Here is a 27223-nt window from a genome sequence, read left to right as displayed (position 1 = left end):
ATGGAATTAGTGTAGGATTAGTATAAATGGGTGGTTGATGGTCGGCACAGACTTGGTGGGCCGAAGGGCCTGTTTCAGTGCTGTATCTCTAAACTAATCTAAACTAAACTAAAGGTCTTCCTCCTAGAATCATAGAATTGTACAGCAGAGAAGGAGGCCATTCAGCCCATTGTGTCTGCTCGCTCTTCGAAAGAACTGTCCAATTAGTTCCACTTCCCTGCTCTTTCTCTATAGCTCTGAACATTTATCCTTTTCATGTTTGTATCTGATTTTCTTTTGAAAGTTCCTATTGAACCTGCTTCCGCCATCCTTTAGGTAGTGCACAACTTGCTGGGTCACTTTTCTTTCTCATTTTCTCCCTAGATCTTTTGCCTATTAGTTTAAATCTGTGACCTTTGGTTACCAACCCTGCTGCCAGAAGAAACAGAGTAAATAGAGAGAAACTATCAAAATTCATCATCATTTTGAACACTTCTATTAAATCTCACTTGCCTTAAGGTAAATATTCCCAGCTTCTCTAGTCTTGCTATATAACTGAGATACCTCATCCTTGGTATAATTCTGATAAATCTCTTTTGTATCCTCTTCAAGGTCTTGACATCCTTCCTAAAGTTTGGTGCCCTGTATGGGTTTCTCCCTGAAAATGCTCAGGTTTTCTGAGTGCTTTGCATATGATCTAGGTTAAGGCATAACAGGTGGAAAGAAAATTATTTGTTCGAAGAAGGCTATTATATGGTGATCTGCATTCCTTGCCCATCTGCATTGTGTACAGAAATACTGGGCTGTCCTACCTTAGACAGCTTTTCTGAGGGTGGCAAACTGCTTCCTCTACTGCTCTAGGCCCTCTGAATGTTGGATATGATGTGCACCCTTTCTTCTACCTCCTTCTATGCAGTTTGGATAACTCTTTATTTGGGATGGTTCCCTTCAGTGTCACAAGGGCTCTCATCTTGGGCCCAGTTTGTGAAGTAGTAGCCTCACAATTCCATCACTGAGTAATAGAGTTTTTTGTAAGCACAGTACCATGGTTTTGCAACATTTCCTGCTGCTGATTATCTTGCTACAAAGAAAATCCTCCCTCTTAAATGACAGCTGCACCCCTTTAAGAGCTTCACCTGCACTAGACCCATCACTCCCCTTCCTTTAGCATATTCCCATCTGGAAACTCAATCTAGAACCAGGACATTCTCTGTGTATGTAATCAGGTCCCACCTCAGAAGATTTAGCATAATCAGGTATTCCTATTCTGGCCAACACAAAGCCGGCAATACACTGACTGGTGAGACACAAAAGAAAGCCAGAATAGGATTGTCTGCCAGTACCAAATATTCCAGGCTCACTCTAATCTATCTACTGCCTTTCATTCATTAATTGTGCTGATCTTATACCTGGCACAGTATCACAGACATTAAGCACAGAAAAGAAATCGAAAATTATTTAGAGACACCTTAATAAAAATGGGAAAAATAGATGTGTTTTATCGTGGCGACAGAGGGCAAGGGAAAAAAAATCCTTAATCAAATGTTTCTAATGCACTGTCACCAGGCAGCACTACTACAAACTTTACAAGTAATTCTGTGTTTAATTAAAATAACATTTTAGCGGGAGTCACCTGGTCTCTGCTTACAATCTGTTTCCATTTAGGTTTATTCCTTGAACCCCGTCAATAAATAAAGTAGGTTGTTTTTTTCACAGGAATTTTCTTTATGGCCTCTAATCATTCCATTTGGAATTTGATGCCTGAAGCCACATTTTGTAGATAGAAGGTAATCTAAGCACACAACAGCTTGGATTATTAAGGAAAACTATTCACAGCTATTCACTGTCAGGAGAAAGCAGAAAGCCCACCGCCACGTCCTCAGAGCAACTAGGGATGGACAATATGTGCCACCCGGCTGGCACTGCTCATATTCCAAGAAAAAGCCAAAGAAGGTCCAATCTATCAAAAGTTGGTACTTTTGCTTTCTGTTTAACTTTAACCCCTTCCAGTTTTCTCTCCTCATCTTCTCAAGGTGCTTACTTTGGCTGTGGTCCAGCCTTCCAGAATCTAACTGAAGTGGCCATTCTCTTTGTGCCCAGGCAGTGAGTGCTGGTAGTGCATTCAGTTGCAGCGTATGACAACTGACTTTATCCTCTGCTCAGTCCATATCCAGATGTATGACGGCCAATTTTAACTTCCCTTGGCTGGCAGGAATGAAATCAGGGATTAGTGAAGATTGAATGGTGCCATTTCCCACTCAGTTCCCACCAATCTGCAATTTTAATGCTGTTGGTTTGGACTGTGTATAAAGCTTCCATTGGAGTTCAGGGGAATCTCATTAATAAATGTAAATTGGGGTCTCATGATGCACATGGGATCCCGATCAAATTTTAACTTTTGAATAGAACACCCTCTAGGTAAACCTCTTGGGAAGTCAGTGAGGCTGTGAAAGATATGTCAAAAAAAAAACTTTCCATAGTGGCGCCCAGAATAGCAGGAGTGTTCTTCTGAGACCTATAAGGAAAGTCTGAGCCTCTGTTACCTCCCTGCCCCCACTGCCCCCCACACCCCCCACCCACTCCCATTGCCAGTTTGTGGTCTCTGGGCCACCTGATGTCTATCCTTCCCTGCAAGTTAGTTGCCTCTTTCCACTGGAAATGGCCAAGCAGCTGCCTGGCAGAATCCAAATGACACATGGTAGTTCAAATCTGCCAAGTCTCCGACACACTCCCACTGCCTCCTTTCTGGGGGTTTGAATAGCCAGCAAGGAACTTTGGAAGAAAATTTGAATGAGAAACCTAACTGAGGTTCTTAACTCCTTCCTAGTTTCAAGGACTATATCCCTATACTGTGCAGTCCACCTACCAATTGAACATCAAGAGAGCTGTTTACAAACTTTAATACATGTCAGGCTTGCCATCTACAGTAATTCAGTAACCTTTAAGTATATGACAGAATTTCTTCCAATCCGCTTCTGAGAGATACATTTAAGAGGAGTTAGAGGCTTGCTATAGTTCCATAGTTTTCATAAGAGCGAAAAGAGAACAAAAGTAACAACTTGCCTTTAAATAGCACCTTAAATGCAGGAAAACATCCCAAGGCACCTCACAGGATCATAATCAGACAAAAATTGACATCAAGTCAAAAAAGGAGGTATTTGGATGGGTGGCCACAATCTTGATTAAAGAAGTAGGTTTTAAGGATGCTCTTAAAGGAGGAGAGAATGGTGGAGAGGTGGAGAGGTTTAGGGAGGGAATTTCAGAGCTTAGAGCCTAAATGGTTTATGGCATGGCCACCAGTGGTGGGATGAAGAGAGTGAGGGTTGCACAAGAGATCAGAGTTGGAGGAATGTAGAGTTCTTGGAGGATCGTATGGCTGGAGGAGGTTATAGAAACAGGGAGGGTGAGGCTATGGAGTGATTTGAACACAGGGATGGATAATTTTTTAAAATAAAGGCATTGATGGACTTGGAGCCAATGTAGGATGATGGATGAATGGAACTTGGTGTGAGTGAGGATGCAGGCAGTATTTGGCTGAGCTCAAGTTTATGGAGGACGGAAGATGGGAGATGGCCAGGAGATCATTGGAATAGTTGAGTCTAGAAGTATCAAAAGCATTTCTGAGGGTTTTAGTAGCAGGTACGCTGAGACAGCGAGGAAGATGGTGCAATGCTGTGAAGGTGCAAGTAGGCAATCTTTGTAATGGAGAGGATATGGGGGGTCAGAAGCTCTGCTCAGGGTTAAATAGGATACCAAGTAAGTGAGGTGGTTAATGCTTTTTGATCTTTAAAAAATAAATATGCCTTTTAAATTCTTCTGACTGTAGGATAGCAATTTAAGAACAGTTCAGTGGATGCAGTAAATGCTTAATTTTAAACATCTTCAAAAAAGCCTCTACTAAATTACCAAACAAGGGGAATTTTAGAAAATGTGTTAAACGTTAAACATTCCTGTGCTACTATCCCACATTTTAATTTCAAAGTTTAGATAAGGAGAGGTTTTTAGAGTACTCCTATGAAGTACTTGCTATTTCCTGATGCGCTACCAAGCTCAGAAATTGGCAGAACTGACCCCTTACTAATTCCGCTTTTAGTCTTTCCCAGCTGCCTTTTTAATGCTCCAAAACCAACTGCATCTCATTTCTCTCCTTGGGTCTTCAGGGCAAGAGGCCAGAACACACTGTTGCTGTAGTGACCCTAGCTAGAAACAGAGGACTTGTTGCTAAGGCAACTGCAGTAAGACTCATGTTACCTCAGAGGATTTAATCTCAGGCCACAAGGTCTGTTCTATTGAACCTGATTTGGTTAACTCTTTCCAACCCAGAATCTCTTCCATTCCAGGAAGAAATTGCTGTGATCATATTTTGGACAAGTGATATTGTTGTCAAATCACTTGTCCGAATGATATGACTATAAGGCAGAGTACAAAATTGAAACTTTCATGCCTGGTTGAAAATTAGTAGCCCATGTTCCCCAGAGAGCCGATTATTGTAGAACTAATTTATCCAGACCAAAGGGCGTCTTTCACCGAATTGATAGTCCTCCAGCAGCAGTTGATGTTTGTCTCGGTGTGCGTCCCTGGGAACAGCCCGTAGAGCACAGACTCCGGTGTTACAGAGCTGCTTGGGATGAACCTCGACAAAAACCACTGCATCTCTTTCCACACCTGCTTTGCAAAGACACATTCCAGGAGGAGGTGGGCAACCGTCTCTTCCCCACCACAGCCACCGCGGGGGCATTGCGCGGAGGGGGCGAGACTTCGGGCGTGCAGGAAGGATCTGACGGGGAGGGCCCTTCTCACCACCAGCCAAGCTACATCTTGGTGCTTGTTAGAAAGTTCTGGTGATGAGGCATTCCGCCAAATGATTTTGGCGGTCTGCTCGGGGAACCATCCGACAGGATCCCCCGTCTCCTTTTCCCGTAGGGCCTTGAGGACATTCCGTGCAGACCACTGCCTGATGGATCGGTGGTCAAAGGTGTTTTCCCGCAGAAGCTGCTCCACGAAGGACAGGTGGTACGGCACGGTCCAACTACATGGAGCGTTCCGCGGCAATGTGACCAGGCCCATCCTTCGCAACACCGGGGACAGATAGAACCTCAGCACATAGTGACACTTGGAGTTTGCGTACTGGAGGTCTACACACAGTTTGATACAGCCGCACACGAAGGTGGGCATCAGGGTGAGGGCCACGTTGGGTACATTTTTCCCGCCCTGATCCAGAGATTTGAACATCGTATCCCTCCGGACTCGGTCCATTTTAGATCCCCAGATGAAGCGGAAAATGGCTCGGGTGACCGCCACAGCGCAGGAAGGGGGTATGGGCCAGACCTGCGCCACGTACAGCAACAACGTGAGCGCCTCGCACCTGATGACCAGGTTCTTACCCACAATGGAGAGAGATCGCTGCCCCCACATGCTCAACGTTTGTTGTACCTTGGCTACTCGCTCATCCCAGGTTTTGGTGCACGCCCCGGCCCTTCCGAACCATATCCCCAGCACCTTCCAGCGCAAAGAGTTGTCCACCACCGAATGTTGCAGAGTGGCACATTCCAAGGTCCAGGACTATGTGCTGAGGGACGCACTAAAGCTTGGGGCAGCCGCAGCAAAGGCTCAATGGGGAAAGACCACAGTGTAAGGTCCCCCCACCAAGCTGAACTGAGGGGCTGGACCCATGGGAAACCCCTCGAACTGTATCTGGAAAATTTTCATTTGCTGTAAATGTAAAAATGTAATTGGCTTGACAAATGTGAAATGGAAGGGTTGTGAAGCAACTCATGATTGTATTGAAGGAAACTGATCTCCCTTGCAATGTTTGTATTTTTTGGTGCTGTTTGAAACTGTTTGGCAATGTATTTTTTACAGATTTTTATGAATAAAGTATATTTTGGAAATAAAAAAAAAATAATTTATCCAGACCACAAAGTTCCAAGTTCAATTCCAGTGCAGCAGTTGGAGTCATACAATTGGCTTCAACACCTCTGGGCTAGGAAGTTTTAAATCAGATAGCGTCCCTCCTCCTATATTGCTATTCAGTGACCCCTGCTGAAATATTTGTGAAGCTAAGTGAGAAAAGGGCAGGGTCTAACTGTCATGCCTTCTATATCTTGCATACCATGTGTTTGGGTGAGGTACCAAGGATTGTGGGCACCCATGGAACTGCCACCCTGCTGGAGTTAGTAGAATCAGCACAGGAGGTGAGCAAAGGGAAAATTGGAAAAGAATGGAGATCAGCGAAGCCTTTTCTGTAACTCCCTATAGAGGAGCTATGAGTAAAGGACTCTGAGCAAAAGTAATTCATGTCTAAGTCCTTTTCCTTCTTTACAAAGGAACTTGTTGAACATTTGGTTCTGAAGGTAAAGTGATCAGATCCTTTATATGAAACACTGTGGTGAAGGAATCAATCTTTTGAGAAGGAAAGAAAAAGAAAAGCATAAAAGGAGGGATATTTAAGGAAATACAAAGGAAGGAACAATCAAATTTAGGTGCAGTGTATAGAAGTAACGTAGTTTACTGCATGCTGTAGCTGTTCAGTCACTGATCACTGTGACTATTTAGGAGAACATTTTTGGAAGGCCTCGCTAAAATTTATGAGAATAAACCTGACTCCTAATTACAAGGAGTACATAATATTGTTTTTATATCTTTCAGAATTGTTTGTATTAAAGAATAATGGCCTAGATTTTGCAGTAATAATAATGATGAGACTCCCTATATTACGGGGTGAATCAGACAGCAACTTCTGACATAAGCACATGCACAGTTAATCCAGAGTTTCTGTCAGAAATAGCCCACTCCTGCACATGGTGTGCTATTACAGTCCTCACCAATAGACTTGGCATTGAAATCACTGTAATTGTGTGAACATGGGATTCTTGCCCATTAGTTCCACACTAACAAATGGCTTAAAAAGTTAGAGCTGGTTCATTCAGGCATAAATGAGTTTAAATGGCATGTTAATTGATAATTACTGATGAACAACCTCTCTGACCCTGAAAAATGAATTTTACAAGTGTGGAGTTTCATTGCCGCAGAATAAAATTAGTGTTGGAGATTTTTTAAAAAATTAAGATTAAGATATATTTTCTACTCTTTTTGACTGTCTCTTTTATCTCTTTCCCTTAATCCAATTTGTATTTCCCAATTCTTATTTTACTTTCTATACACCATTTAACTGTAATTTATATTTCCTGCTTTGTACTTCTTAGTTTGGTCTTTGCATGTCTCAGTGAGGATTCTTCAATCTGATTGGTTGACAAGCCTCGCTGTTTCTTTTCCTGCACACAGATCCCACAGATGGGCTGGAAAAGACATGGGATTAGAGGAAATCTTCATTGAGAAGGCCACAGAAACTCTGTGGGCAGCTGTCAAAGAGGTGAATGGCAAGTGCTGTTCCTTCACTATTGACAGCAAAATCCGGGCTAACATATTTACAGGTAGTCTACATCTCAGTGTCTCCAACTCTAGTATGCTTCTATGTGTCTCTTCCTTTCTTGCTATTTTTATGTCTCTGTCTCAGAGTACACATCTTTCTTTTTCTCTCTCCAACACTGTACAACAGTATACATGTCTGTGTTTCTGTCTTTGCAAATCTGTGCGCCTCCCTTCTTTTCTTTCTGTATTTGCTGCTCTCTGTTCATATTTCTGTCTGTTTAAATGTCAGTGTCTCTTTGTCCCTGTGTATTTCTCTCTGTCAATCCTCCTCACTTTCATTACTCATTTACATCCAATATGCCTCTCTGCTGGCGTGCTTCTGTTATTGGCAGGATGAATGTGCTCTCTTGATCTATGTGTATCAATGTCTTTCTCCACCTGTCATGCCGCCCACCTCTCTTTGTGTGTGTCTATGTCTCTCTTTCCTCCTGTCTGTCAATGTATATTCTATACTCTTGTCTGTGACTGACTAAATATTTAGATAAACATAGTCATAGCTAGACAGAGTGTCTATCGTAACTCTTTATGATTGATTTTTAAAAGTCCCAATGGGTAGGGATCCTGATGTCACATATGTTGTATCTCAATAATAATTTGACTGGTTTACAGAAACCTTTTTCAAAAACAGCTGGGGATTTCTGTCAGTGCATTTGACTTTTCCAGCTGGCTGACCAATATAAAAGAAGTTAGACTGAAATCGATTGAACGGATGGCAAAGCAGTTCCCGGACTGATATCCATCTCAATAGCAAACCCTTAAATTTGTTCCTTTTCAAAAAATCAACTATTAGGTTGCACAATTCACTTTACTATATTAGTAACCATTTTCTCCCACATTATGAGGTAACTTCGGTTACTGTCCTGTTGTGCTAGCCATTTCAGAGGTGCAATTCCTCAATAAAAACAACAACTTGCATTTATATCATGGCTTTAAACATAGAAAAATGTTTCAACATGCTTCACAAAGGTGTAAATTTAAAATGGACACCAAGCGAAAGAAGGATATAAAATGTGATCAAGGAGATAAGTTTTAAAGAACGTTTTAAAGGAGGAGAGGGAAGTGGAGGGCTTTTTGGAAGAAATTCTAAAGCCAGGGACCTATGCAGCTGAAGGCAGGGTCAACAATGGATAGGAATAGAGGTGGGGGGTGGGGGGGAATTGCAAGATGTTGAGGTTAGTGGAATGGAGAGTTTGGGATTGAGGGGGGGGTGGTGGGGGGGGGGGGGATATGCGGAAGTGTGTGTATCCATTCTGTCAGAGGAAGGATTTTTGATTAAAGGGACCACAGAATGGGTTACAAGGGCTCACCAACACTTGGAATTTTGAGCCTGCAACAACAACAGCAATGAGGGGAGACCTGGGAAGGCTTCTCCCTGGATCTCTCACTCTTACCTGCAGGTCCTGCTGTGGGATCGGAAGGGCTGCAGTGAGTTGAGCTCTCCCAAGGCTGGGAGGAAGAGGACAGTCTCTCCAACCAAGCAGGCATGGATGGAAGTGGCTGAGGAAGTCAACAGCAGAAGTGTGTCCCTCCAATCTGGAGGCAGTTCCCCAAGAGGATCCAGGACCTCAGGTGGGCATGACAGGTATCCCACTTTCAGGTACCAAGCCCTAAACTCTCACTGTCCCAGAATTCTCCTGTGCAACACTCCTCAGTTCAACACACCTTGCAGTTCCACTCACTCCTCTCTCTGTAGGCACCTCACATCACCATCTGAGCAGCCAACAATCACACTCATCCTCAGCCTGTTGCCCTCTCACACCCATGCCTCAGAGTCACCCTCCACAAATGTTGTCCTTCCCTCCTCTTCAAACAAGCCATTTTGAACACTCACACCTCTCTGCTTTCTCTCCTTGCAGGAGAAAATAGCACACAACTTAGCGAGAGGCAGAGACCCAGGGGAGGGGTGTGATGGATGGGTGAGTCGTGGCCCTTCAATGACAGGCACCTAGTTGGCCACTGGCAATGCATGGCCAATGGCTGCACTGGTAAAGAGATCTTGTTCCAAGAGGCTGCAGATGTCAACAATGACCTGCTGTGAAAGCCTGAGCCTCCTGGAACAAGATCTCCTTCCCAGTGCAGCCAGTGGACCCTGTTTTGTGGGTTTCGTTCCTTCCAGCTAGATTTTGGTGTCCATTCCATCTTCCTTGTGGAGGGGTATGTGGCTGAGGAGAAGGCAGCTGGTTCTGCTGCTGGTATTGCTCCTGCTGCTGCTGGTGCTGATGGCGGTGATGCTGCATCTGCTCTTGCCCATTATCAGAGTTGCAAGGTGCAACTGCAAAAGCTGCTCCCATGCCGTGGTGAAGGCTGGCAGCAAGGAAGTGCAGCTGAAGATCAGTGAAATGGTAGACAGGTGAAGTGACTTCCAAGAAGTTAGCAATCACCTATCAAGCAGAGATAGCAGTCTCTCACAGTAGTCTCTCAATGGCCATGTCTGGAACTCTCCAGTTTCACTGATCAAAGCCTTCCCAGCCTGTCAGTTTCACTGAAGATGCTCTTCCCACTGTGCACTCGCCTCGATGACCCTGGCGAGTTGCTGACAGGTCGGGAAACAGGTGCCCTGGCTGTAAAAGTCAGAATTGAGGGTTGAAACAATTTTAAATTGGCTTTTTAAGTACCCTTAATAATCAAGCAGATCCAAGGGGATTCCCTGCTCACCTTCAATCCTGCCCTGGTGAAACCCGGAAGTTAGTGGAGTGGGGGGGGGGGGGGGGGGGTGGGGGTGATGTTGGAATCCTGACCTGATGTCAATTTCAGGGGGATTTAACTCCCCAAACACACCCAAACCTGCCTCTCTTTGCCTTTAAACATTTAGTCCTTTATTTGGGTGAACGGGGACTTAATGATAATAACCATAGATGCCATCTGGCCAATAAAACAAATTCTTTTAATGACAAAATGGCAAAATTGGCCAACTCACCTATTGCCTCACTTGGCACTCTACCTGCATGAGCTTGAACATTTGAATTGACAGAGAATCTAGTCCTTGGTTATTTGACTGTGGGTAGGTATCATAGCTAGCTCAAACCTTGCCTGTCCACTACCTAAAATCTAATAAGGTTAACTGAAGGGGAATCTATATCAGGAACTGCAGATAATTGTTTCCCCTTCCTAACCCATGGATACTGAATTTAGTTGCAGCATTGCAATTGGCTTACCCAAGATTAACAGGGATTGAATTCAGGACCTTCCTAGGCTGTATGGCTCAGTGCCACACCACATAGTACAGAGTGATCTGCTGCCGGGAGTGCAATGTTCCTTCAGAACTATCCCATCATTTTACCTCAACAGCAGATCCCATGCACAACATTAGTGCTTACTTTTCAGTTGTTTAGGGGATTTGGTAATTGTTTATGTACAAATTCTCTTTTATAAGTGGCACTGTCTTTTTGAGAAAGCATTTGGCATTTTTTCCCCATATGTTCCCTAAGCACTGTTATGAGATAGATAGGAATGAAATATATCAGCTCACTGTGTAACTATGCTGCATGTTTCTGAGATAGAGTGGTGACTTTTTTTTAAAAAATTTATTTCCAAAATATACTTTATTCATAAAAATCTGTAAAAAATGCATTACCAAACAGTTTCAAATAGCACCAAGTCAAAAATTACAAACAGTGCAAAGGAGGTCCATTTGCTTCAATACAATCATGAGTTACCTCACAACCTTTCCATTTCACATTTGTCGTGCCAGATACATTTTTACATTTTGCAGGAGACAAAATTTTCCCGATAGAGTTCGAAGGGTTTCCCATGGATCCAGCCCCTCAGTTCAGCTCTCCGCTGGCTAGAGTCATACCTAACGCAAAGGAAGATGGTTGTGGTTGTTGGAGGTCAATCATCTGAGCTCCAGGACATCACTGCTGGAGTTCCTCAGGATAGTGTCCTAGGCCCAACCATCTTCAGCTGCTTCATCAATGACCTTTCTTCAATCTTAAAGTCAGAAGTGGGGATGTTCGCGGATGATTGCACAATGTTCAGCACAATTCGTGGCTCCTCAGATACTGAAACAGTCCGTGTAGAAATGCAGCAAGACCTGGACAATATCCAGGCTTGGGCTGACAAGTGGCAAGTAACATTCGCGCCACACAAGTGCCAGGTAATGACCATCTCCAACAAGAGAGAATCTAACCATCTCCCCTTGACATTCAATGGCATTACCATCGCTGAATCCCCCACTATCAACATCCTGGGGGCTACCATTGACCAGAAACTGAACTGGAGTAGCCATATAAATACCATGGCTACAAGAGCAGGTTAGAGGCTAGGAATCCTGCGGCGAGTAACTCACCTCCTGACTCCCCAAAGCCTGTCCACCATCTACAAGGCACAAGTCAGGAGTGTGATGGAATACTCCCCACTTGCCTGGATGGGTGCAGTTCCAACAACACTTAAGAAGCTTGACACCATCCAGGACAAAGCAGCCCGCTTGATTGGCACCCCATCTACAAACATTCACTCCCTCCACCACCGACGCACAGTGGCAGCAGTGTGTGCCATCTACAAGATGCACTGCAGCAACGCACCAAGGCTCCTTAGACAGCATCTTCCAAACCCACAACCCCTACTAACTAGAAGGAGAAGGGCAGCAAATACATGGGAACACCACCACCTGCAAGTTCCCCTCCAAGTCACACACCATCCTGACTTGGAACTATATCGCCGTTCCTTCACTATCACTGGGTCAAAATCCTGGAACTCCCTTCCGAACAGCACTGTGGGTGTACCTACCCCACATGGACTGCAGCGGTTCAAGAAGGCAGCTCACCACCACCTTCTCAAGGGCAATTAGGGATGGGCAATAAATGCTGGCCTGGCCAGCGATGCCCACATCCCATGAATGAATAAAAAAAAATTAAACACAATAGTGGAAATCCTCACCCAATTGGAATTTTGCCACTAAGACAACATTTTTTCACTTCCAAAACATGCCTACATCCACCCTTACTTTTCTGCTCCAAACCCTAATCCATGCTTTTATCACACTGCAGGTGGACGTCTTCAATGTTCTCCTTGGTAGATTTCTTGCTTCTACCATTCATAAACTGCAAGTCATCACCCAGGCTATGACCCCATTCCTATTATCTTTGCCCTCAACAAGCTCTATTGACTTCTCATGGGCTAGAGAATCAACTTGAAGCTTCTCATGGTCACTTTAACACCCTTTCCCTTTCCTTACATCCATGATCTTCAGTCCTATGTCCCTGTGTGCACCCTCTAGTCCTTTTCCAGCCTACTTTGCATGCCTCACTTCCTCTATTCTGCCATTTGCGACCCTATTTTCAGTTTCCTTCACCCCACCCTTCGGAATACCTTCCCTTAGCATCCTTGCATTGCCACCTCCCTCTCTGTCTTTAAAAACTTCCTTAAGACCCTTGACATATACTGTGCTTTTGGTCCCTCCTTGCCCTTTTTCTTTTCCCTACCCTCTCTATTTCCTTTCATTATGCATTGTTGTAAAGTGCCTGATATGTCCATTTGTAGCTAATAGGCTTGCATTTTGTGGTTGTAATGACAATGAAATTATCAGTGTTCACAGAAATCCAAACATTGCTGTCAATGATCCCTGCTCCTCCACAGGGTGTGCTGTTGGAGTCCTCATGCATTGAAATCAATTAGGAATCATGGATTAGATGTGAACTTCCACTTTTTATGCTATTAGCATCACTGTAAAAACCTTGGCAGAAGTTCTGCCTTGTTGAATGAGGCGTAATTTTGTTTCTAACTGTGTACTAAGCTATAATTACTGTTGAACAACCTCTCTGGCCCTGAAAAATTCATTTTATATTTGTGGAATGTCAAATTTCTCCATTATGATTTTAAAAAGTTGCATAGATTTTTAAAATAAAAATATTCTTTTGAAGTTTGTTTATGATATTTCAACTTCTACCTTAATCCCATGTGTATATCCCAATCATTATTTCGCTCTCTATAAAGTGATTAAAAAGTGAAGGATAATCAGTGCTCCTTGCTTCATGGTTTGATGTCTGTGAGAATTCTTCAAGATAATTGGCTGCTTAGCCTATTTGGTGACAACACTGTTGTTGGACATTAGAGATCTCCTTTATTTGGTGCCTGAATGAAATTAATGTTGGGAAAGGTAAAATCCACATCACAGAGATTGCTAGATCTTTGTGGGCAGTTTATCTCGAGGTCAGTGGCGAGCATTGTCACTTCATCACTGAATCTGGGCTAATGAACACAATTGAAATGTACATTGTTGCACCTGGCTTCTCAGGGCTGTTGTCCTTAAAAACACCCTTGATATCTTATGGATATTTGGTGCAAATGGCATACAGGTTGCTTAGAGGTTACCTGTGTTAGGACGTTATGTTTTCTGTATAAATAGGAAACATGACTATAAAATACAGCAATCCATTGCCAAACATGTCTCCACCCCTCCCCCATGCACAAAAGTAATGAGCAATTTCATTATCTAGCTCTGAACATGTTTTATGGGGTGAGCTTGGAGAGTATGTTGTCCCATTCTATTAAATCATTCCAGTGAAATTTATCTCTGGAATTCTGTTAACATTAAACTGACAGCTTGTGGTAACAGTCTCCAAACTGAGAGGACTGTGAGTCCGGAATAAGTAACAGCAGGAAAATTCCAGAACTCCCCCATACAGATATTTCTGCTTACTGCCACAAAGCAATTGAAAGCACATGGATCATCTTATTTTGGGCATAACTGGAACCAGCTGTTGTTGAGCTGAAAGAGAACATTCCAGAAGAACTGCACTTACATTTTACTGCAAATATACACTCTATGCATATTTAAAATCTAATATGCATCAGCTTGGACTAGGAAAAGGAGCAGGGGTTTGCCAGGTTGTGTGCGCATCCAAGTTTTAGCTTCTTATTATTGCAGAATATATAGGCGGGGATAGTCCATGTGGTTTTCATTAGTTTCCTAGAAATCTTTCACTTTTTCTGATGAGCTAACCCCCTCCCCTCCCTCCCCAGGTTTCAATGAATTCTGACAGGGCCAGAGAGAGAGAAAATGCCCAAGGTACACATTGTGCGTGAATTCACCTCAAGGAGAAATACTTTTTGGGGGGAAATTGGATGCTGGCGGTTAGTTTTACCTGGGACCCCAGAACAAAATCAGTAAGCTTGGGACAACGTCAATAACTATTGCTGTAAAAACTTGGGATCTGGTTACAAAGTCTCTACCTGTCAGTTGTAAAGATCCAATGTACAATAAGTTTGATCCCAGGTTTCCTCTAACCAGTCATTTTAAAGAATGAAGCAGAGTGCCAATGAACGACTAAGTGACACTGGTCAGTGTGCAGATAACAAATATTTAACATAATGCAGTCACTTGTAATCATTTGAAGTCTTCTGTGCTACAAGTGGAATCACCCGTCAGTTTGAATTAAATTACACATTAAAGTGAACATTTAGTGTTAACATTTGAAATAGTAAATATCTTGAATTAAACAACTTTGAATTGAGAAGTAGACTATAAATCTCTTTATGACTTTGATATTTAATGGATGATTTAACAAGAAAGCATTGCATGATAAAGGGCCCTTCAGCTATTAAGTCTGCTCATCCAAAAACAATCGGAGTAGTGCAATAAACATAATAAAATGTCCTAGAGCGTTTGACAGAGAAAAACAATTCACAAGATAACTACAGATGAGGAAGGCCATTTGGTCCATTTGATTCATCCATCCAGAGAGATCACAACCACCCCCCATCCCCAACCATTGTAGCACTGATTGTTTCTTACATGATTTCAGAGTTTTTCCCTCTACTACTCTATGTGTAATTTTATTCCACATATAATCACTTTGGGTTGAATTTTTCCAGGGTGGTGGGGGCCCTGCCTCGGCCATTTCCAGGAGTCCTGGCTGCATTTTGGGCTCATCTGGCAACTAGTTAGTTGCCGGAAGGGCTCCTGTTCCTTTAAGGGACATGTGCTGCCTTCAAGAGCTGCCGGCCATCTTCAGTCTCAGCAGCGCCACTGGGATTGGTGGCCACTGCTGGGACTGCACCCAACAACAACAACATATATTTATATAGCGTCTTTCACATAGTAAACGTCGCAAGGCATTTACAGGAGCATTATAAAACAAAATATGAGACCAAACCACAAAAGTAGATATTAGGTGAGATGACCAAAAGCCTGGTCAAAGAGGTCGGTTTATAGGAGTGTCTTACAGGAGAAAAGTGAGGTGGAGAGGAGGAGAGGTGTGGGGAGGGTATTCCAGAACTTGGGGCCTCAGCAACTGAAGGTGTGGCCACCAATGGTGGAGCGATTAAAATCAGGGATGCACAAAAAGCCAGAATTAGAGGAATGCAGATATCTTGGAGGGTTGTGGGGCTGGAGGAGATTGTAGACATAGGGAGAGGCGAGGTCATGGAGAGATTTGAAAACAAGGATGAGAAATTTAAAATCAAGACATTGCTTGACCAGGAACTAATGTAGGTCAGCGAGCACAGGGGTGAGAGCTGATAGGATGCAGCGATGAATGCCGCCGTTGCAGCAAGGTGAATGGGGTCGGGGTCACCGGGGAACAGTCAGGCAGGCCTCAGCGAGCAGGTTGGTTGAGGGGGAGGTGGTTGGTGAGGGCGGGGGTGTGTGTTGGAGGGGGCGGCCCTTGCTGCCAGGTGGCATCCAGTTTGAACCTGTGTCCCCTAGTTCTATTCTGCAGTTTAATTTAAAGTAACGTTCTAGGTTAACTTTTTATATACCTTTAAAAATCTTATATACTTCTATACGATCACCTCCCAGACATTTCCTTTCAAGGCTGAAAAGTTAAATTTCTCCAGTCTTTTCTCATAGCTCAGACCCTGTCACTGGGGATTAGCCTTGTGGCTCTTTTTTGCACTACCTCCAGCACTTAAATGTCTCTGCTGTTTCTAGGTAACTGGACCTGGATCAGTATTCAAGGAGCAATCTGACTAGAGCATTTGAAAGTTTGACCATTACCTCTTTTGACTTACATTCGACTCTTTTTGTTAAAAGAGCCAACATTCTATTGGCTTTGTTGATTGCTGCTGTACATTGGTTGGTAGTGCTTAGTGCTGAGTCTGTTAAAACTCCTAGATCTCTTTCAGCTTCATTGTTAGCTAGTTCAATACCATGTATGAATTATAGGTCTCTTTTGTTATACTCTATATGTAGCATTGCATTAAATTTCATCTGCCATTGTTCTGCTCACTTATGTATCTTGTCCAACTCATTCTGTAGTTTTTATGAGCTGCCTGTCCAATTGCTCTGCCCCTCATAGTTTGGTATCATCTGTAAAGTTGACCACTTTGCACTGAGTTTCTAAATCCATTTTATGCAAATTAGAAACATTAGTGTTCTCAGCACGAAGGTCTGAGGTTCCCAACTCAGTATTTCCCAGCACACCCCACCCCCATCCCGACAACATTAGCACAGCTCCATTAACAAATAATCATTGTTTCCTACCTTTCTTTTTATATCCATTTCCAGAGTTTACCATAAAACTCCACAGCTTTGAATTTCCTTTTCGAATTTCCCTGCTAAACCCCTCTGCCTCTCCCCATTGCTCTCCACCTAGAAGACTCTCCTTAAACCCACCTCTTTCAGTAAGGATTTAGCACCCCTCAATCCTGATACTCCATCTTTGACCCAATGTCCATTTTGGCTGACCAAGCTTTTGTAAAGTCCCTTGGGACATCTTTCTGCATTCAATGCGCTCTATAAATGAAAATTACTGTTGTTAATTCAGTGATGTCAACATCTCCTGACTGCTTTTGCAGTAGCAAATGTCACTCTCTTTTATGTGTGTGCATGCTGCGGGTACTCATGTTGATGCATGATTTAAAAATAATTTTAACACAGCTTTTCAGTTATGAGAATATTAGTTCCTCACTGGTTCCCATGGTAATCATTGCAGTGCACTGTTCATTGGGAGAATTAAAGAAGCTACTGGCACCATCAATGTTTAGCTTTAATGAGAAATAATCTGTTGCATTAATAGGGAAATTGTATATCCTGGATATATTAGAATGGGATTATACACCGCATTCAACTTTTACTGTCCAGAGTGGCATACAAATTCTATCTGATTCCTATTTCTATATAATGTTTCATAACAGCACAAATGGGGGTAATTTCACCTTCACTATCTGGTGGAGGGGATCGACTGCCTGTTATAAAATCCACCTTATTTTCATTTGCCAGTTTACTGCCTGAGCGATGAAGATGAAAATTAGTGGCCACTCCTGTCAGGCGCTTTTTGGCATCCTTCTACCTTGTTAATTTGAAGCTGCAATTTGGAAGCAATTCCACGAGATGGTGCTCTGTGATATGGTTGGCAACTGAACTGCTGCATTGATTTTTTTATTTTTTATTTCCAAAATATACTTTATTCATAAAAATCTGTAAAAATTACATTGCCAAACAGTTTCAAACAGCACCAAAAAATACAAACATTGCAAGGGAGATCAGTTTCCTTCAATACTATCATGAGTTTCTTCACAACCCTTCCATTTCACTATTGTCATGCCAATTACAGTTTTACATTTACAGCAAATGAAAATATTAACGATACAGTTTGAGGGGTTTCCCATAGATCCAGCCCCTCAGTTCAGCTTGGTGGGGGGACCTTACACTGTGGTCTTTCCCCATTGAGCCTTTGCTGCGGCTGCCCCAAGCTTTAGTGCGTCCCTCAGCACGTAGTCCTGGACCTTGGAATGTGCCAGTCTGCAACATTCGGTGGTGGACAACTCTTTGCGCTGGAAGACCAGCAAGTTTCAGGCAGACCAAAGGGCGTCTTTCACCGAATTGATAGTACTCCAGCAGCAGTTGATGTTTGTCTCGGTGTGCGTCCCTGGGAACAGCCCATAGAGCACAGACTCCGGTGTTACAGAGCTGCTTGGGATGAACCTCGACAAAAACCACTGCATCTCTTTCCACACCTGCTTTGCAAAGACACATTCCAGGAGAAGGTGGGCGACCGTCTCTTCCCCACCACAGCCACCGCGGGGGCATTGTGCGGAGGGGGCGAGACTTTGGGTGTGCATGAAGGATCTGACAGGGAGGGCCCTTCTTACCACCAGCCAAGCTACGTCTTGGTGCTTGTTTGAAAGTTCTGGTGATGAGCATTCCGCCAAATGACTTTGACGGTCCGCTCGGGGAACCATCCGACAGGATCCACCGTCTCCTTTTCCCGTAGGGCCTTGAGGACATTCCGTGCAGACCACTGCCTGATGGATCGGTGGTCAAAGGTGTTTTCCCGCAGAAGCTGCTCCATGAAGGATGGGTGGTACGGCACGGCCCAACTGCATGGAGCGTTCCGCGGCAATGTGACCAGGCCCATCCTTCGCAACACCGGGGACTGATAGAACCTCAGCACGTAGTGACACTTGGAGTTTGCGTACTGGAGATCGACACACAGCTTGATGCAGCCGCACACGAAGGTGGTCCTCAGGATGAGGGCCACGTTGGGTACATTTTTCCCGCCCTTGTCCAGAGATTTGAACATCATGTCCCTCCGGACCCTGTCCATTTTGGATCCCCAGATGAAGCGGAAAATGGCTCGGTTGACCGCCACAGCGCAGGAGTGGGGTATGGGCCAGACCTGCGCCACGTAGAGCAACAACGTGAGCGCCTCGCACCTGATGACCAGGTTCTTACCCACAATGGAGAGAGATCGCTGCCCCCACATGCCCAACTTTTGTCGTACCTTGGCTACTCGCTCCTCCCAGGTTTTGGTGCACGCCCCGGCCCTTCCGAACCATATCCCCAGCCCCTTCAGGTAATCTGACCTGACGGTGAAGGGGACAAAGGATCGGTCAGCCCAGTTCCCAAAGAACATGGCCTCGCTCTTGCCGTGGTTAACTTTGGCTCTCGAGGCCAGTTCAAACTGGTCGCAGATGCTCATCAGTCTGCGCACGGACAGCGGATTCGAGCAGAAGACGGCGACGTCATCCATGTACAGGGAGGTTTTAACCTGAGTGCCTCCGCTGCCTGGGATTGTCACCCCTCTTATACTCGCATCCTTCCTAATAGACTCAGCAAAGGGTTCAATACAGCAAACAAACAAGACCGGGGAGAGAGGACAGCCCTGTCTGACTCCAGATTTGATCGGGAAACTTTCCGATTCCCACCCGTTGATTGCATTGATGTAAAAGAAAGTCTTGTCTTCACAAAGACTCTTATCACATCTCAGAAACAACATAACGGCTTCATTAAAAAAAAATCACTTTAAAGTGCAAGACTATTATAATGAAGGCAAACATGACAGCATCTAAAAGCAATCAGAAAAAATGACCAGTAATTTTTTTATGTTGCCGTTGGTTGCGGGAGGAATGGACCCATATAAGTTTTCAGCACAGAAGGACGCCATTAGGTCAGTTAGGTTTGTGTTGGCTCTCCACTATCAAATACTAATCTTAATGCCCTGCTGTCTTCACATAACCCAGCATCTACCTCTGCTTCAAATACTTATCCAATTCTCCTTTCAGATAAAATGGCCTCTGTCTCAACTATTCCTGATGGCAACGCTCCAACAGACCTCTCAATAAAGACATTTCTCCTAAATGACCTCTGGCAACAACAACAACTTATACTTATCTAGCACCTTTAATGTAATAAAACATCCCAACGCACTTCACAGTAAAACTCAGTGACAAGTTTAAATTGATGATCCCTCCTCACTGACTCCCCAGTTAAAAGAAATAGCCTTTTCCTGTTCATCCTATCAGTACCCTTTATAACAGCATTTTTATATCTCCTCTTAGCCTTCTCTGTATCAGTGAACAAAGTGGCAGTTCACGTCATCTCCTCAGAGCAATATTTCCCATTCCTGGCATCTTCCTGATGTATCTATTATTTATACTCTCCATGATTTTAATATCCTTTCTATATGGGGTGCCAAAGTTGTACTCGGTACTCTAACATAGCCATTGCTTTGTGCAACTTTTTGTTTGTGCAGCACACCTCTATTTAGAAAACCAAAAATGCTACTGGCCTTTTTTAAAATGGATTTATCTACTTTGCCTCACACTTTCATGGATTATGCATTTGTATCCTTGGGCTTCTCCCTTATTTGCCCTGTTTTGTTTACCTTTTTTCCTCTCCCAGGAAATTGTATGGCTACAAGGGGAGAGATCCGGGGGCAGGGGGCTGGGTGATAAGGTTGGGTAGGGAGGAAAGAAGTGTTTACTCATGATACTCTGACCATCATGTTATTGGGCAGGCTTGATGTCTGGTCTTTTCCTGTCCATCATTTTTGTATGCTTGTATCAACATTGCAGCAGTGTCAGAGGTGCTCTGTTGCAGAGGAAGCATTAAATGGAAGATTGTTTTAATTGTTCCGAAGTAATTAAAAGATTCTATGCAGCTATTGATTTCCCCAAGAATGGGTGTTACAAAGCACATTGTGTGGTTTCAATTGCTGTGTGAGAAACTACAGTGGTATTTTACATTTTCTTCTTTCATCTCCTGACGGACCTAATGCTGGGGGAGCGCTTATAGGTGAAAGCAGCTTTTCAGTACCTCATGCAACAGGTCATTGCTCAAGTACGAGCCTAGACAGTGGAACCTGCTGGCTGTTCGACTATGAGGAAATAGCAATATGGCCATCCACACACATGTATTCTATAGCAAGGCTCTCTGGACAGCAATCAGGAGCAAGGAGAACTGGTGGACTTTTCTCTCTTTGCTTAGGGATGCTACAAGCAATTTCTGGACTCTGACTGCTGCCCGGCTGAGATAAAATAACGCAGATCATGCTCAAACATGAATGCTTCCTGAAGTGCACGGCTCAGTATCTCATCACATGATAAGTCACACACTATGTTAGTGGAGCAACCTCAGAAGCCAGGAGAACTTAAACTGGCTCAATCAAACTTGCTTTTGATCACACACACATGAACTGGTGCAAAACACAGCAGCCATGTCCATCCAATGTGAAGCCAGTTTAATTGTAAGAGTGGCTTGAATTTAGCACGAACATTTTAGACACCAATGAGAATGAGAATATACTGTAGTAAATAATATTAGTTTGGATTTTCTGATTGATGCACAGGAGCTGTAAAATCTACAGAGAGCAGAACACTGTGATTGATTAAGGCCTTGACTCAACCAGGCCTAATCTGTGTGTTTTATTGTTGCTATCATCAATCAGTAGTAGTGCTCTACTCATTTCAGCCCCTCTGTTCCCCAGCTCAGTATTCTCTGATTGTGTTATCCTGAAAACCTCGTCTGTAAAAATAGAAAATAAAGTTAGCTGGTCAGATATTACATGCTTTGAAAAGGCTCAGATTGCTTTGTATGGTTCCTATCTGACTGAGCTGATATAAATCATGCTCTAGATCTGAACTCAAATGATCCACTTTCTAATGACTCAACCGTTGACAGAATTAATCAGTGGTCCAGCTAATTACTGAGCATTGGGCCAATAAGACTTACAGTTTAAGCAACACAGATCCTGCAATCATTCAATGTATTGTCATGAAAACATGCTAGGTTGAATTATGATTTTTCTAAGCGCTGGCTGGAAACCTGAATATTAAACTGGTGGAGATGAACCGCTCAAACCTTGCAAGCTTCAAACTCTCCCTGCTGACAGTGAGTAATGCGGCATATTCCCTGCTGCAGCCTGTAGTGTAAAGTGATTTAATTGATTTGTGTTTGATTGTGTTAGTCTGTTCACTGATCTGTGCTCACTGTGCTGAATGACTTAAGCCTGATGGGGGAGCTACTGAGAGTAGAGAACTTTCTGGAACGAACAGACAAAGATCCCCCTCTCGATGGAAATCAGCCGCATTGCTATCTACCGAAGAACCACCGAATCAGCCTCCACATCTTCAAACCAGAAGCAGAAGAACCATCTAATCAGCGTCCATCTCTTCAAACTGGAAGCTTCAGGACCACCAAAGGTAAGTCGCACAACCATCGAATTCAGCTTGAGGCCAGTTGAGTCACCAACCTCCACAGACTGTACACCCCGTTTATTTCTATGGACTCTAATTCGACCAATATATCCTTCCCCACTCTGTAACCTATTTGTGTGTGTGTGTGTGAGAAAGTTGGAGCGTATTTTATTATTTTTACTTAGATCGGTTTAAGTACAATAAAGTTAACCTCTTTCTTTGATAAATTGGAGAAAACCTGTCCAATTGGTTCTTTTTAAGATAACGCAAACAGTTAAAGACTCATTGAATTGGCAAGTATATCCACTTCAAAAAGAAATAAATCTGTTGTGGTCAAATAAGGAGAGGAAAAGAGGGGAGCCCTTCAACTCCTCCTCACCTGATCATAACAGAAATTTGGGGTTTCTATGTCCATGATCAAACCCAAAGACAAATGAGAAATTGCAAGTGGGAAACCAAAATGATCCCTAGCAATAATTTTAAAAAGCCTTTAATGCAGGTTTTTTTGTGGTTCAGTGCTAGAATACTAAAATGTCCAGATTCACTGTCCTAGAACAGAGTGAAGTAACTTGGGTCTTCCTTGTTCGAGGCTCAACAAGCCGACCCAGTGTTAAAAAAGTTAGCACAGACTGCCCAAATTGAAGCTGAAGCAGAGGGAATTCCAGATAGCTACAATTTAAAGAATGAGGTGCTGATGAGGAAGTGGAGATCTCCTCACTGACATGTGGATGAAGAGTGGACAGTGGCCCACCAGGTAGTGGTGCTGCTGAGAATCAGAAGAGGCAGCTCAGAAATTACGGAATAAGTTGGACAAGATATACAAGTGGGCAGAACAATGACAGATAACATTTAAAGTAGACAGGTGTAACAAGCTACATAGAGAAAGGGAAAAAAATGCATTATATGCAGACAGCAGTTATAGTTAATGATGTAGCTGAAAGAGACCTAGGAGCTTTAATAGACAACGCTGAACGTTTGTAGCTAATGTGTCTGCCATGGTAGCAGTCTCATCTCTGATTCAGAAGGTAATGGGTTTAAACCCTGCTCCAGTGACTTGTACCTAAAATGTAAGTTGGCACACTAGTGCAGTAGTGAGGAAATGCTGCACCATCAGAGGTGCTGTCTTTCAGATGAGATATCAAAGCGACGCCTCTCAGGTGGACGTAAAAGATCCCATGGCTATGTGTTGAAGAAGAGAATGTGAGTTCTCTCTGGTGTCCTGACCAATATTTATCCCTCAACCAACATCACTAAAAACTAATTATCTGGTCATCATCACATTGCTGTTTGTATAAATTGGATGCTATGTTTCCTATATTACAATAGAAATTACATTTCAAAATTACTTAATTGAGGATAAGGTGCTTTGGAACATCCTGAGCTGGTGAAAGGTGCTATGTTTCTTTCTTTCAATTTAAAGCACTGAACTTCATAGCCAAATTAATAGAATGTAAGTGAGAGGAGGTGATGATCAAGTGTTATAATGCTCTAGTCAGATGGCACCAAGAGTGCTTCGTCCAGTTCTGGGCGCCAAGAAACAAGAGAGTGATTTAAGTGCTGAGATGGTGTAGAGAAGAGCTACAAGGCTAGTCCCCAGTGGCAGGGTGTAATTTATGAGAAAAGACTGGAGAAACTTAATTTTTCAGCCTGGAAAAGAAGCGACTAGGACCTGATTGTGCAGAGGTATATAAGATTGTTAAAGGTGTGATGGAACCCACACCTGCCACATGGAAACATATTAATTTTGTTATATGGAACACTATTTGAACAGTTACTGGACATCGAACATAATTTGTTTAAAAGAGACCTCAGAGCAGTGACTGAAAGCATGGCTGCGGCACATTTGCATTCTGAGAGACAGTTGCATGCAGAGACAATGGGAGTGCTCCCTGATTCAATTAGCCAGATGGGTTTTGTCAATAGTGATTATTAAAAGACATTGAGAGTCATTGTCTGTGTAAGACCCAGCATTTCACCCCCACCAGCCCCCACAGAGTATGCCTAGTAAGCTTTGAAGAATCAACAAACCTCGCAGGCGATGCTGTTTCAAGCAAAGAGCTAGTCACATGACTAACCTGCTGACCAACCTGGGAATTGATTGAATTGTGCTCACAGAAAAGTTTTGAAGCAGATTGCAATTTGAAGACCAAAGAGAAGCAAGGTCTCCCTCTCTCTCTCTATCTCTCTCTCACACAATGTTCCAGGGACCCATGGAAGTAACTTAAGTCTCAAGACAGAAGACCCCAGCAGCCTTCTGGTACCAGCAAAACAAGTTTGAAAGTGTACACTGGGCCCCAACAAGAACTGCAAGACTTAACTTCAATCAAAGACTTCACAGAAGACATAAAAAACTGACTGAATTCCATCTACTTCTTCAAACCTTCCCCCTTTAATTCTTTCTCCTTCTCTGTATCTATTTGTGTGTGTGTTTATTGGGTATGCATGCTAGTGTGGTTGCATCATGTATTTTTAGTAGTTTTAACTGAGCTGAGGACTCACTTAGGGGAAGCTAAAACCCATTGTGTTTTAGAAGTTAAACCCTGTTATGGCCAAACCAGGAAAGGGCCGAGAGGGGAGCCTGAGAGCCCTTCCTCACCTGGTCATAACAAAGGTATAAAAAAAGTGAACCACGAATATTCTTTTAATTAAACTGCAGAACTTGGAGCACAGGTTCAAACCGGAGAAGAACACTTATTGGACAGATATTAGGAAATGTTTATTCACACAAAGTGATCAATGTGTGGAATAAACTTGTAGATAAAACAGTGGAGGAAAAAACCCTGGAATTATGTAAGTAACAGTTGGATGCCACAATGGGAGGATGAATTAGGATGGATGCATCGAAAGGGCTGAACAGCCTTCCTCATCTAACTGAAAGAATATTTATATTATTTGCTTAATTCCAATATGCACATTACAGAGCAGCACAATAAATATTTTCTAAAGGAACTTAAAAGTTAAAAAAGAACTTATAGAATCTTTAAAATCAGTTTAATCACATCTAACAATACTGCACAGTATTTAACAATTCATCAAATAATCGTGCCTTGCAACTGGAGACACCAGATGAACTGTGTCCTCTAGCTTGACATAAGCGTTAAGCTTGAACATTAGCACCTGATGACATAGTTTTCACACTTAAACAAAAGTGATTGTCACATTGATTGCAAAAAGTGCTTGAGCCCTGACATCTGATGAGGTGAAAAAGATTCTGATTCATCATGGAATTGGTTACTAGTCAATTTTCACATTTGTATTTATATAGCACCTTTAATGCAGAAAAACATCCCAAGGCGCTTTACAGGCGCATGATGAAACAAAATTTGACACTGAGCCACATAAGGATTACCCACATTAGGGCAGATGATCAAAAACTTGGTTAAAGAGGTAGGTTTTAAGGAGCATCTTAAAGGAAGAAAGATAGGTGGAGAGGTGTACGGAATGAATTCCAGCGTTTAGGACCTAGGCAGCTGTTGGCATGGCTACCAGTGATAGAGCACTTAAAATCGTGGATGATTAAGAGGCCAGAACTGGAGTAGCACAGATATCTTGGAGGGCTGTAGTGCTGGAGCAGATTACATAGATAAGGATGGGTGAGGCCATGGAGGGAGTTGTCAGACTGGGAGTCAATGTAAGTCAGTCAGCACATGGGTGATTGGTGAAAGCAAAAATGCTTGTAAAAAGAGCTTGACACAATGATTGTCAAAAAAGGGCTCAACTGAAAGCAGCTTCACAAGGCAGTATAATGTTTAAATGAATAAATGCAGACTTTTGCCAATTCATTTAAACATTTTATTCATTTAACAATTATTCATCTAACAGGGACAACTATCATTGGAATATATAGAAAAGGGAAATGGAAGTTTTGCATGGAGATCTTATTCTCTTAAATGTTTTATTCTGTTATCGGTTAGTCATAGGTTGTAATGCAGTAAAGTGGGAGAAGGCGCATGTGGAATCTAAACTCCAGTGTGGACCGATTGGTGTAAATGGCCTGTTTCTGTGCTGTAAATTCTATGTAATGTGGTTTTGTCTGTATCTTTGACTGTTTAGGGATATGATTGCTGATGATAGTAAAAAAAAACAAAATATGCTGGAAACACTCAGCAGGTCAGGCAGCATTTGCGGAGAGGAGAAAAGTTAATGTTTTAGGTCGATGGCCTTTCATCCGATAAGTTCTTTACTGTTTGGTGTCTCCTTAATTCTGACCACTTCTTACAAATACATATGAAGATTCAGACTAGCTTGGCAGCAAAGCATGAGATTGGCCTTTTTATATTCCTGTTACTTGGATCCAGCGGTTTCTTAACAGTACTCAATGGTTCCCAGGAGCCTGTCCCTCTACCAGATATTTATATCAGTTTTAAAAGTAGGCAGAAGTAGAACCATACGTGTTCTGCAGTTTGAGTTGTTCCTGAGGAAAATTGAATGTAAGCCTTAATAACCCCAATAATTAAGGCTTGTGCGTCATAGAGTCATAGAATCATAAAGTCGTACAGCATAGAAACAGGCCCCATGCCGACCATAATGCCTATCTATACTAATCCCACCTGCCTGCATTAATTCCATATCCCTCTATGCCTTGCTCATTCAAGTACCTGTCCAGATGCCTCTTAAATGTCGCTACTGTTCCTGCCTCCACCACTTCCTCAGGCAGCTCATTCCAGATACCCACTATTCTTTGTGTGAAAAATTTACCCCTTTGATCCCCTTTAAACCTCCTCTCTCTCACCTTAAATCTATGCCCTCTAGTTTTAGTCACCCCTACCATGGGAAACAGACTCTGGCTATCTACCCTATCTATGCCTCTCATAATTTATATACCTCTATCATGTCCCCTCTCAGCCTCCTTCACTCCAGGGAAAACAGACCCAGCCTATCCAATCTCTCTTTATAACTCTAGCCCTCCAAACCAGGCAACATCCCTGTGAATCTTTTCTGCACCCTCTCTAGC

At 43.0% G+C, this 27223-nt stretch overlaps 1 long non-coding RNA gene across 2 annotated transcripts in view; it reads right to left on the bottom strand.

The window, feature by feature from the left end:
- Window positions 1–27223, bottom strand: part of LOC137377564 (uncharacterized) — a 122201-nt gene that overhangs the window by 86366 nt on the left and 8612 nt on the right. The window lies entirely within an intron of this gene.

The sequence above is a fragment of the Heterodontus francisci genome, chromosome 15 (assembly GCF_036365525.1).
Source record: "Heterodontus francisci isolate sHetFra1 chromosome 15, sHetFra1.hap1, whole genome shotgun sequence".
NCBI lineage: Eukaryota > Metazoa > Chordata > Chondrichthyes > Heterodontiformes > Heterodontidae > Heterodontus > Heterodontus francisci.
The sequence above is the reverse complement of the archived record's forward strand: the minus strand, read 5'-3'. Positions and strand labels throughout refer to the sequence as shown.